At 41.7% G+C, this 13232-nt stretch overlaps 1 long non-coding RNA gene across 1 annotated transcript in view; it reads right to left on the bottom strand.

Annotated features, from left to right (window-relative positions):
• Positions 1-13232, bottom strand: part of LOC144819352 (uncharacterized) — a 33681-nt gene that overhangs the window by 18983 nt on the left and 1466 nt on the right. Inside the window, exon 2 of the long non-coding RNA XR_013607305.1 lies at positions 12615-12734. This is a non-coding gene — a long non-coding RNA (uncharacterized LOC144819352). The remainder of the gene's footprint in view (positions 1-12614; positions 12735-13232) is intronic.

Below are 13232 nucleotides of genomic sequence, written 5' to 3'. Positions count from 1 at the left end.
CATACAAGTATTGTTTCCACAAACCAAGACAGCCAGGGAGTCGCCTCCATGGCCTTCACTGAACATCTCTTCTTTACGAATTGATACTCCAAGCAGATTGAAAGCCATTCTTTTGCAAAAAATTGTGCCACTGACCTCGGCCAAAGAAACCTATGATCTACAAGTCGCAAGGACTTCTGCCGAGATACATGCCCTTTTGAATACAAACTGCCCTATACATTTCTCAGCGATGTTAGTTTGTATCTAAACATGTCTGATACGAGTGGGATTGTACATCTATTTAAGAACATATGTTCCGGACTGTTAGCACCTTTTCAAGCAGTCCTCGGAATAATTCCAAACTTCGTGCACTCTGTGTTTGGCAGACTGCCCCTCCTTTTGGGACTCGTTGCAGGGATACTATTTTTGCTCCTACTACTGTGATATGGCAAGCCAAATCACCAGCGACACCCAATTCACTGTGGAGAGAGCTCTGCAGGAGATGAAGTGTCGTGAGCGCATTGTTCAAACTTTGGGTTTACCTCGGCTATGAGAATTAAATACCACATGGTTTCTGTCAATCAGACCAACCTGTTCTACGCTGCCTGCTTTGCTGTGAAGAATGCGTGCTAGACTTCTGTCTAACACTTCCATCAGTCATGACAACGGATGTTAATACTCTGCTGGACCCCGTCACGGCCCATGCTCTGTGTTGTCCCCAGCGGCTACTAATTCTGATGACGGCATTCATTGAGATCTCACAGATGCAAAATGCTGATGCTGAGGTTTTAGAGGAAATAACAGGCACGCAGGTAACATCGGATAAGAACATTACTGATGCGACCAATGCTGAAGGCGATGCTTCACATCTATGTGCGGCTAATCCTCTAAACGGGGTAAACCAACTTTCACCTACAATGGTAGAAGGAGGAGAAGGACGCCAAGACGCCGAGGGATTGAATTGCTGAACCGCTGAATCGCAGAGACTGTTACCTCATGTCCCCCCAGCTCCTATCTCCCGGCCCCCGGCCTCTGACGTCCAGCGTTGCTCGAGTGTTGGGTATTGCTGTGCCTGGGGGGCCTACGGCAAACTGGGAAGAGCTGACCCTGTGGAGCAGAGCGGGCTACATCCGCAGGTGAGGCGTGTAGCAGGGTGCCGAGTCAGTGCGTGCAGCAAGTGCTGAATCAAGTTGGGGCTGTACTGGTTGCACAGGCGTGAGTTGGCACCCCTGCACCTCGCGACCCTTGCCCCCCTTGTGTCCTGGGACTCAGCTCCTCTACAGCCCATCGCCGTTACCATTGTATGGCGGACAGCACAGGAGGGAGCTCCACAAGAGCAGTGGTGAGGCAGGCCAGCCTCACGGCGGGGTAGACACCACTGCAAGAGTAAGCTGAATAGCTGATCAAGTCGAGTCAGCTGTGTCTAAAAGACCTTTCAAACGCTCGTTGTTAATCTACTGCCAACCGGAGCCAGTTGGTCAGAGGAAAATCCATGCTGTGTTTTGGATCAATTGAGGAGATGCCATTGCTAAAGCTAATGGTATTGCATGGTTGCTGTTTGCTGAAGTCTGTGCCGGGTTTTCGTGCTGTCCACCGACTGTGAGGGATTGAGGCCGCGAGGGATGATGTTGAAGGACGCCGAAGTTGCTGTCTCGCGCCCCCTGACTTCCAGCTGTTAGCTCCCTGGCTCCCAACTCTGCTTGAGAAGCTGTGTGCCCGGGATTCACGGTGGTCAGTAGACAGAGAGTGCACGGAGACCGACGACCTTCAGATCAGGGACCGGCGTGTGGAGGAACTATCCCGGGTGCGGCATTGAGTGCAAGCCTACAACGGTGCGCACGAACAAAGTGACATTGCTGTTGGGCCTCCAGTGCCTGCTTCTGGCATTGTTTTGTTTTGTGAAGTGGAGCGGCCAGAGACTTGCGACCTGTGGCCCCCGCGGACGTTGCAGCTCCTTTCTTTGCACTATCCTGATGTATGTCCCGGTGCATTCTGGGACTTGTAGTTGTGTAATTCACCACAGAGGTACATTGGATTCCCCTCCTGCCTTGTCAAGTGAGTTTCCCGCCAGGACAAGGAGGAGCCTGCTCAGGCATCAGTTGTATAATCAGAGCACTGCAGAGCAGAATTAAGCGGAGGGGTGCTTCCTGAATTCCTGGATCTGTGGGAGAAGGCCTAAACCTATTTTCTGCCCTGTGTCCCCAGTTTTTTGTATGTTGGGTACACATGTTTGGTTTAAGTGCAGCATGTCTCTAGAGCAGTAGAGGATACAGGGTCTCACTGCGCGTGTAGGCATCTGGTCTGTTGTTCCTTGTGCTTGAACTGTTAAATCGCAAACACTTCAAATATTTTCTAAAGGCTCTTTAGACTTTGTTCATTCTGGCCTTCCAGTTGGGGGTCACTAATTAAGTAGCGCTAAAATAGTACCTGGTGCACGGTGTAGCATAAGCGGTGTACCAGTACATCGGCGCTCTGGCGCATCAAGCTTTGGGAGTTATTCCCGAATAAAGCTATGACTGCTAAAAAATTACGCTCTGGTAGATTAGTATATACAAGAGCTTGCACAAAAACCAGAGCTAACCCCTTAAGGAACAACTCATTGCAAATACACTCTCTGAAGTGCTTTAATACCATCCCTTCCTTTTTTCCTAAAAAAGAAATAAGCTTTAAATCTGCAGGAATGTCGGAGTTTCCCCCAAAAAGAATATGCTGTTCAAGTAGAGATCAATGTAAGTCCTGGAAATCCCTTCCCAGTAGTATCCTCACCAGTAGTACCCTCCATTTCACCGTCTACATTCAGGGGATCACGGCATCCCGATCTTCAATGTTCAGAATCTGGGGTGGCCGACACTCTACTGGCAAATCTAACTATCCACCCTTTTGTGAAAGGGGTCTCTGACCTGGAAGGAGTTTCGCAACCAGGATTAAAAGTGGGAGAATATATAATGGAAGATTTCACTTTACCTAATATAAATCTAGATCAGCCATTAATAAGGTTCTACGTTCATAACCAAGAATCATCTAAGGTTTTTACTCCCACCACTCTACCGTCCTCTAAGGATCAGCCTGTGAAACTGCAACTGTTCAGTAGTACACCTAGCGGAACAGGCCTATTAGACTCAAGGGGTTCAATTACTCCTGATCTCTCCCGGGATTTTCTCCCTTCAATACATAATCCAGAATCACAAAGACCGATGTCGGAATCACTGCTTTGTTTAGAAAGAGTGTTGGTTTCCATCTTAGCCCTAATGGAGAAATCAGTAAATAATTCTGATGTTATTTCGGACTCCATTTTAGCCCTGACCAAGCACATTGCCTCTGAACATAATCTATTGTCCGGAAAAGCCTGTGCATTTCCCCTTGGTGTACCTAATCTAGAGAAAGGATCTTCCGTTCCCCTTCATTTGAAGGTTGACTCTGACAAGCCTTATTCTACCCAAACAGACTCTTTTCCACATGTTAAAGGTCGAGACTTTGACACTCAGGCTGGTGAACCTTTCTCTAGTAGAAACACCAAAATTAAAATGAAAGAAAACGGCGATATTTTTGATAAATCACTCTCTTCTTCTTCTTTACAGCAGCTTTTCAACTCCGAACCTTTAGCTACAGTTGCCGCATCATCGTTTTGCTCACAAACTTCCACGGAAAATAGAAATACAAATATATCCCAAAAAATCTTCCCTATTTTTCTCAAATCTGTTTTTAATTCCACAAAGCAGCTTATAGAGGAGGACCCTGCGGTTGGATGCTCTCCGAGTAAGGAACAAGTTTCTAAGAACAAATGTAGCATTGTTCATAAGACAAAAAAGAAGGGAAAAACTACGAAGGATAAAGAAAAAAAGATCCAAACATTTATGGTTCGATCCCCAACTTACCCATATTACATCTCCAAAGCTGGATTTAAATGTCCCGAAGACAGAAGACGGATCAGAAGAGCGCAATCTATTGGGTTCTTGCCCTCCTTCTCTGAATTTATGTGTTCCGATTAATTCTATCAAATCGACCAAAGATGTGGTATCATCAGATACAAATGTTTCTCCTATGGTTCAGAGTACATTGAACCCTAATGCTTCTATTTTTGCTTCCTCTCTAGGTACCAATGTTATTTATAGCTCCAATAACATCATCTCTGAGGCACCCAGCTCTGATAATAACTTCCAGCCTGCCCCATATATCCTGGATTTTTTGTTTATTTTTGACTCTGAATTATTTATGAATAGGTCTTTTTTGTTCGGTTGCTTTGCTGAAATAGTGGGCCTGCGGATGATTGATAGTAATGACATAGCCCTGGTGGAGGTACAAATATATAATAATCCCAGGGGTGCAAGAGTTACATTCTCATCCAAATCAATATCCCACCTGATTTTGACACATAGCGATAAATTGCGCTGTTGTGGCATTGACGTTTTAATTCCTGAGGTGGAGCTATCTTTAAAAAAAGTGTCCCAGATTAAGCTGCCTAATATTGCCGTAGAATCCTCCGGACGAGGAACACTATTTACCGAGAAAGAAAGCACTTTGCAGGTCTTTCTTGGTAAAGATGGCAGGAGGGTTTCGTTCCATACCGAAAAAAATATTCAACAAGTGCTCCCCGCAGATGAGGAGGTTAAGAAATGGAGCTGGGTTGCAGGTGCCCTAAATTCAAATAGACCCTTAGGCCTAAAATGCGGTAATTCTTCCTAGCAAGGATATTAATGTGATATCCTGGAACACAGCCGGCCTTAGGACAAATAAAAACAAACTTATATTCTTGAAAGAGCAGAAACCCGATATAATCTGTCTCCAAGAGACTTGGATAACCGAGAATTGGTCTACTGAAGACTATATAGTGCTAAGCCGTCCGGCGCTCCATGTAAACAGAGGTCATGCTAAAGGAGGTATTGCAATCTTGTTAAGTACAAGCCTCAGTTGGTCCTATAATGAATTCCCTCTTGCTTCTAACTTAATTAAGGCGGTTAAGTTAGACTATAAGGTCGGCCAGGTTCTGTTGGACTCGTTGATGATAATAAATGTATACTTACCTCCAGATGCATCCTCTTCACATTTATTAAAAGATCTTTTTTCCTTTATTTCCTCTATCTGGAATCTGAAGACTGTAGGTCCACAATACTAGTGGGAGATCTGAATTCCAAAGTCTCTACGCATAGTCTAAGGGTATTTTCTAACATCGAAAAAAATGAAGCCCTAAATATTCCCTCCGCTCAATTCCCGAATAATAGCAGGACAGACAAAAGAGGAGTCGTATTTCTGGAAGGTCTGAGAAGCTTAGATCTTGTAATTGCTAATGGGAGGTTGGGGAAAGATATTCCAGCGAACTATACCCATAAGGCTCCTACAGGGAGATCAATTATTGATTATTTAATCGCCTCCGCAGATTTTTTTCACAAACTTACAAATATGGAAGTATTGGGAAATGTTTTTAGTGATCACATGCTGATTTCCTTTAAAATTGATTTTGTTTGTGATGAGGTAGGCTCCTGGAATTTTAAAGGTACTTCAGTAGGGTTTAATGTAACAAATGGTAGAAGCCACTGGAACACCCAAGCAACCACTAAATTAAAAGCGCACCTATCATTACTAATAAGAGATCAGCAGTTCTTAAAATCAGTTGAGTGTGATCGTATTCAACCTGATTTTCTTGAAGTCTTTTCCCATAATATTGGCCTTTTGGCTAAATCTGGCAAACCTACTCATGTTCCTGCTCAACGGAGACCATACTTTAACCCATTGCTCACTTTAAATAGGGAAATAAACAAACTAGTGAGGGCTCAGTTCCTGTACTTTTCACATGAGCGAAGAAATTTAATAAACCTGCTAAAGAGAAAAAGACAGAGGAAAAAATGCTCCCTAAGGCAAATAAAGGAAGATGGTGTATGGACACAGTTAAAAGAGGCAGCTTCAAAAAATAACTCATAAAGGCACTGGGAAATAATCGCTGATTGCTGTGGCACTAGGGTGAAATCTCTTCCCATACCCATAAAAGAAGAAGATTGGAAACTTTATCTGCGGAAATTGTATTCTGGGAATCTCGATTCTTGCAGTTCTGATATTGGGGCTCTGGATCAGCCGTTAATCTCAGTACCCAATTATGTCCACTCTATCGATGAAGTGGTCGGGGCTATTAAAAAAATGAGATCCTCAGGAGCAATGGGCCCTGATGAAATTCCCATGACGCTAATCAAAAAGGAGCCTCTTTTGTGGGCTACCTATTTAGCTCCATTATTTAATTTTTGTTATTCTAATGGGAAAATTCCACCATCTTGGTCAGGAAGTTTTTTAATTCCTCTATACAAAAAGGGCCTTAGATCACATCCAGGTAATTACCGACAAATAGCTTTACTGGATGCAACGGGGAAAATTTTCGCACGTAGAATTCTCGATCACCTTACGGAATGGGTGGTAGAGAAGAAAGTACTCCCCATTGAGCAAGCAGGCTTTAGGAAAAACCATTCTACGCTTGATAATATTTGTATGTTGAAATGAATAGAGGAAAAATACACAATCTATCGTAATTCAAATGTATTTATGGCTTTCATTCATTTTTCTACAGCCTTCGATAAGGTAGATCGACCTCTACTATGGAGAAAACTGAAAAAATGGGTTTGCCTCCCCCTCTTCTATCCTTGATCATAGCATTCCACTCGCAAACCTGGTGCAAGATATTAATGGGTGGAAATCAAGGATTATCAAATGTAATCCCTACTGAAAACGGTCTCAAACAGGGCTGCTTGTTAGCACCGCTGCTATTCTCCTTATATATAGCAGACTTACCCGATTGCTTTGCTCAAGATGATGGAAATGCCCCTAAGATCAGTACCCGTCCTTTTGAATGTCTACTATACACAGACGATATAGTAGTAATGGACTTAACCCCTATTGGGTTGAATAGAAAGTTGGCCTCCTTACAAAAATATACTGTGGCCCACTTTTTGAAAATAAACGTATCCAAAAGTAAAATTTTAATTTTGAAAAGTTCTAAAAGTAGAAAATCATATAATTTTAATTGGCAAATCGGTCCTGAAAGACTGGAGGTAGTAGAATCGTACCTCTATTTAGGGAAACTTTTAACAAGCAGCTTGAAAAATAATCCTCACATTTCACACTGCTCTAGTAAAGCTACTTCGCATGCCAACGGCTTGCGCATTTTTTACAACGCTATGGGTAGGAGACATTTCGTACATTTATTGACGGTTTTTAAGGCAAAAATCCCCCCAACCCTGCTTTATGCGATAGAATCAATCCCTGTTAAGGACTGGAGTTTTTTGGGCAAGGTTGAAGGCCAGATACTACGAAAAATATGTAATTTTAACACCCTAGTTCCAACGGCAGGAATCAGATTGGAATTTGGTTTGATAAGCCCCTATACTCAAGGCTTATCCAGGGTTCTACGTTGGGGTTATCAGCTAAACATAGTGACCCTGATTCACTAAGAGGTGTCTTAAGCCATGAAATCTTTGACGTTAAGGCAGGTAACTACTCCTTTTACCGTGATTTCTCTTTGGCATTAAAAGTCTTTAGTATACAAGAAGAATCAGTGCTTACCCTTCCATCATTAGGATTTAAGTCTCTCCTAAAAACTCTGAGTGGCAGAATTAGTTTCGATAGAGACATTCAATCCTGTAACTCTAAAGAAAGATTAAAACTAATAATTAGGACAAACTCTCCGAGAATTGCACAAAAATATTTCTTTTGGAACTTAGAACACAGCATTCGTCGCTTACTTATTTTCGGTCGCATGAATCTTCTGCTCTTAAATGACCTTACAGCAAACTGGTCTCAAAATCCGAATAATGGGAAAATTTGTAATTTGTGTATGCTGAGCAATCAGACTCTGGACCATGTTTTGTTTGTATGTCCAGCATTGGCATTGAGCCGTTATCGTTGGCTCCGTCCGATGTTTTTACAAAACTCCGTTAAAAACGTAGCATCAGCTCGAGATTATCTCTTTTGTACTAAAAACGAAGCAGTGTGCGTAAAATTATTTAATTATTTTAAGGAATTTATGTATATATTTTAACCTTGTAATGATGTTTCTATAAGATTGTGTATAAAATGTAGCACCAACCCGAGATTATCAACTTTGAACAAAAAACGAAGCAGTGGGACTAAAACTTTTTAATTTCTCTTGCTTTTTTAGTACACTTTTCAAACGGGTGGTTATCCCCTTATCCAGCCTTTTAGCTAGCTCTCCATCTGTAGTAGTCTTTAGTTTTTTTAATTTGTATTTTGGACATTGATAGGCAGCTATTAACTGCTATTTTCTCATAATTAGGGTTAGATTACTTCATGCTTCCCACTATGTTCTGTTGTTCATTCTAAAAACTTATATGCAGTGGGATTCAGGATGTTTTTTTCTTGTGAGCTGGTTGCTACTGAATTGCCTTTTGCACAGGTCTGATTATGCCCATGTTTTATTCTGTCTCTAATTTTAAATTGATTCTCTAGTTGAAATGGAACTTTTGTTTTTTATTAAATGAACTGTCAGCTTATATAATGCCCAATATATCATCCTAGGAGTTATAATGTGGAAATACTCAAGCACTGTATGATCAGGTTTTCTGATAATATTGTTTGTTTCTTCTTATCGAAATTTAGCTAATCGAAGGCAGGCTCTTGATAAATTTTATGATGGTTTGTGATTATGCTTGTTATGTGTTTCTGTTTTATTTGTAATTCTATGAATCCATTTTAGGTGGACCTCCTAGGAGTTCCAAATCTTTAATAAATAAATATATTGAATACAATAGTAGACGACTTTTTGTCTACATAGAAGATTTCATGTTTTCTCCCAACCTTAACACTGACTTATGATTTTGGCACACAGTGTTCTGAGATACTTTGAATTTGACCTTCATTTTTCAAAACAAGGTACTAACTTTGGAACTTTTTCCTTTGATTATTTTTTTTTCTCCAAATTTGTATTTTTCATTTTTTGGCATAAGTAATCTGCTTATAGTAGAACTATTCATAGAGAACAAGAATTCTTTGAATACTTCCAGAGACAATATATGACCTTGTCCACAAACAAACAGTTTTATGTAATCTGACACGGAATGGCTTCGGCTCTTTTTCTTCTGTATTTACTAGCCATTTCATAAATGTATATTTTTATGATTCATTCATGTTTGAAGTTCAAAATGTCAAATATATGCTATTAATGAATATCTTGCTTTAATGTGTACCGCACCAATGTAATTTTATGCTTACAATTAGTTTGGATACATTATGTACAATGTGTCTGAAACATGCTTTTAGCACTTCGTGTGTAGATACATTTTAGATATGTTATGTTTAGAATTTAGTAACGTCGTACATACGAAAGTGGAGTGGGTGTTGTGTTTCGATTTAGATTCCATATGAATTTCCCGAATCATGCCCTTTTATAGGTACATTTCACATTGCCCTTATAGAGGCATAGAAATTCAGTCCGTATTTAGGCATAGTCCATGCTAACCAAATACAAGCATGGCTACTTACATCTGTTCATCTACGTCACAACGAGTTCCTGGAAAACTAGACCCTTAAGCCTTTAGGACTTCCCCTTTCTTGAGTATTGATTTCTCCAAGAACTCATTTATTATGCATGAACATTTATTCCTTAGGGGTTCATTCATGCCGTTAGTATGCCCGACTTTTACATCAATACTGGCATTCCTAAATACCTTCAAGGTATAAATATACCTTTACTTGCTATGGCACGGCACAGTGCGGGTCGATTACCTACTTGCACAAGGTTCGCCACAGCAAGACCCGAAGGAAGCCAAGTCCCCAACTGATGCACTGACCAGACGCTGTCATCCTCCTCGCCGAGAATCCAGCTCCAGTGTTTCTGACTCCCCTTGCGGGGTGTTGGAGATCGAGTACCGGGAAAGAGATACCAACCTCTCTCATTCTAAGGTATGGAGCTGATTAGAAACTAGAGAAACCTTTGGAAATTTTTGGCAAAACTAAAACTAAACTAGACTGTAGCTAAAACAGCACCTACTTCTTCCCTCGTACGAGACTTAGGTTAGGTAGACTGGGGTAGGATTATTTTAGAAGCACCAGTTGAGTATTTTAGCCTGTGTTATTTATGTATGTATTTTTATATATGTCATAGCAACAGACCATGCTATTACAGTATTATTTTATATTACTGTTTACGCTGTACGCATTATACTTTGCATTCTGTCTTACGATTGTAGCAGTTCATATCTATTGCATGAGAAAGAAGACTGTTTTTTTATTGAAATGCCTGTCTCTCTATTTCTGTGCAACTCTGTAGAATCGAAGCATGCACGATTGACTGAGTGAAACAGTTATCTATTGTTTCCACGACTCTGAATATATTGTTCTGACTCTAAGGGAAATAAAGTTGTCATGTTTATGCGGTTGTCAGAAACGAATCCCTTCTTGTTCATTCGAGAAAGTTTCTAGTGACCTCTGAGTTAGCTGGCACACACAAGTAATTAAGTTTAATTTACTCGATAGAGACATACTGACCTCAGTCCTATGTCAAAACTATAGTGTATATTATTCCAATGCGCAGAGTCTATCAGGGATATAGGAACTACACTACATACAAAGAAACAAGCCCTCTATGCAGATAATCTGATTTTATTTACATCGGATGCCAGTAAGTCATATCTCGAACTGCAAAGGGAGGTCATAGCCTTCAGTTGATTTTCAGGGTATCAAGTTTATGAGGATAAAACAGAGATGATGGTGTGGGATCATAATTGGAAGGGGAGTGAGGTTAAAGAAGCCGTTAAATACTTAGGCATCAGGGTAGTGAAACATTTAGGGAACTGCAGCATCCAACTTTAATAAGGCCATTAGAAAATGCAAAATTATGGTGTTTAAGAGGAAAAATCGGCCCCTAACAATTTAAGGCAGCATTAATCTGATTAAGATGATGGTCCTGCCCAAGTGTACTTTTCTTTTCCCCTAGTCTTCTATAAAACGTTGTTACAGAAATTCCAGGGGGAAATCAGTAGTTTCATCTTGAATTTCAGAGGTACTAGGATATTGTGGAAAAAACTCTGAAGGAAAAAGCCTAAAGGGGAACTGACATTACATGATTTTCAGCTATACTGCTGGGCCTTTCATTTAAAGAACTGTAGAGTGCTGTTTGGAATACCTGATGTGAGTCTGATAGGGAGATTATGGAATTGACTGCTGGTGGGTATCATAGATCTTCCAAAAATCAGACTCAAGTTCCCCCAGGCTCCAGATAGGCTGTGGAACGATATAGGAACATACATGGGTATTGAATGAATGAAACCCGACTTATATTGCGCTACTTAGCCCATAGGGCGTCAAGGCGCCTAATCCAAATAACTATAATATCCACAGCGCAAGCTTACTGATAGGCCTTGATGAAACACCACGTTTTTAGTGCTTTTCTAAAAAGGGACAAAGAGGGTTGCGCCTTAATGTCAGCGGGGAGGGCATTCCACAAACGGGGGGGCCACGGTGGCAAAGGCCCTACCTCCCCATCTGACTTTCTTAATGCGCGGGATACACAGAAGATTCATGTTGGAAGAACGAAGGCTCCTGCTGGGGGTATAGCAGGTTAGCAGGCAGCCTAAAGCATCCGAAGGTCCTGCCAATAGTGCTCCAAAAACCAGACACAGAATTTTAAACAAAATTCTGTGCTGGATCGGAAGCCAATGGAGATTCTTCCTGACTAAAGTGGCAGAGAAGGAATTGGGGACGTCCAACACAAATCTCGCTGCCGCGTTCTGCACACTCTGAAGGTTTTGAATAAGGCCCTTATTGATATCTGCATACAGAGCGTTGCAGTAATCCAGCCGGCAGGACACCAACGCAACTACAGTCTGCTTACGTGCCTGAGGGGAGAGATAGTGAACGATTCTCCTAAGGATCCTGATAACTCCCCAACAGGTAGCCACAGTTCTATTCTCCTGGAGGTTCATAGTCAGCGAGGTGTCAAAAATAACACCAAGATTCCTGGCAGAGTGCGATGGTGTAGGACAGGCTCCCAACGAAGGGGGCCACCACTCACTGGACCAGATCTCCTGGTCCTTACCAAAGACCAGCACCTCAGTTTTATCGCCATTCAGCTTCAAGGAATTTTGAATCATCCATTCGGAAACTGCTTGCATGCAGTTCCTGAAGCTGAACGCAGAGGTGCTGACCGAATGGGCCAGGGACACCATGATCTGTGTATCATCTGCGTATGATACAACCTCCATCCCCTGCGATTTTACTAACCTAGCAAGTGGGGCCACATAGATGTTAAACAGGGTCGGACTTAACGCCGACCCTTGAGGAACCCCACATTGCATTTCGTATTATAACCCACTTGCACCAATTTGGGACTCGCCAGGGACCTTCGAGTGTTTTAATGATAAGCTTCATGGACCTATTAGAAAAGATGTGTTTGAGACCAGGAGGGACATGCTAAGTGAAGGGAAAACGCTTTCATGGGAACAATGAGGGGGAGAGAATGTCTGGTCACTTTGCTAGTTTTAAGTTTATCTAGATAACTTTGTGAGTGAAGCGCATGATGAGATTCATGCTGGAATCTCCCAGATGGAGGAGAAATCGGTGGATATTCTACCTAAAAAATAAGGAAGTCTCTAGGTACTGGAACATGGTGACAGACGTAGACAGTGGACAAAGTGACTTACCAAACGAGGAGTTGGAGGAAATATGGCAAGTGTCTTTGAAATTGTTGTATGCTACAGTGAGATCTGCTTCATTTAGAAGGAACCATCTTCTTACTCTTAATAGAGGCTCTCCGACTCCAACTGAAATGAGAAGATTTAAGAGTACATGGTAGCATAATTGTGCAAGGTGCGGACTGAAGAAGGGAGGGCTAATGATATGCACATGTTTGTGACATACCCAGGTCTGGTACCCTATTGGCAACATGTAGATGAGGTGCCAAACTCAAGATGGACCTTAATATAGACCCAAGTGCATAGCGATTCTATCTAGCGATGTTGACTTGAAGAGAAATCTGCAAAAGATGGATACATGCCAAACCCCTGTCAGTGAAAGAGTGGTTGACATCGGTCACTTATGTGTTTAGATTGGATAAAGTGAACTATAATTGCAAAAGGGAGACACTGTGGGAGCCATTCGAAGCATGGCAAAAGGAGTGACAGGTTATAATAGTCTGATAATTATACCAAGGTTTATTTATTTAGAAGTTTTATACAGCGCTGGCCAGACCCGAGGGTATCGGAGCGCTTTACAACAGGAATTGAGCTGTAATCACATAAGAAAGGCATAGTCCCAGATAA

This window comes from Lissotriton helveticus, chromosome 2_1 (genome assembly GCF_964261635.1).
Source record: "Lissotriton helveticus chromosome 2_1, aLisHel1.1, whole genome shotgun sequence".
NCBI classification, from domain to species: domain Eukaryota; kingdom Metazoa; phylum Chordata; class Amphibia; order Caudata; family Salamandridae; genus Lissotriton; species Lissotriton helveticus.
This window is presented reverse-complemented; position numbering and strand designations above follow the sequence as displayed.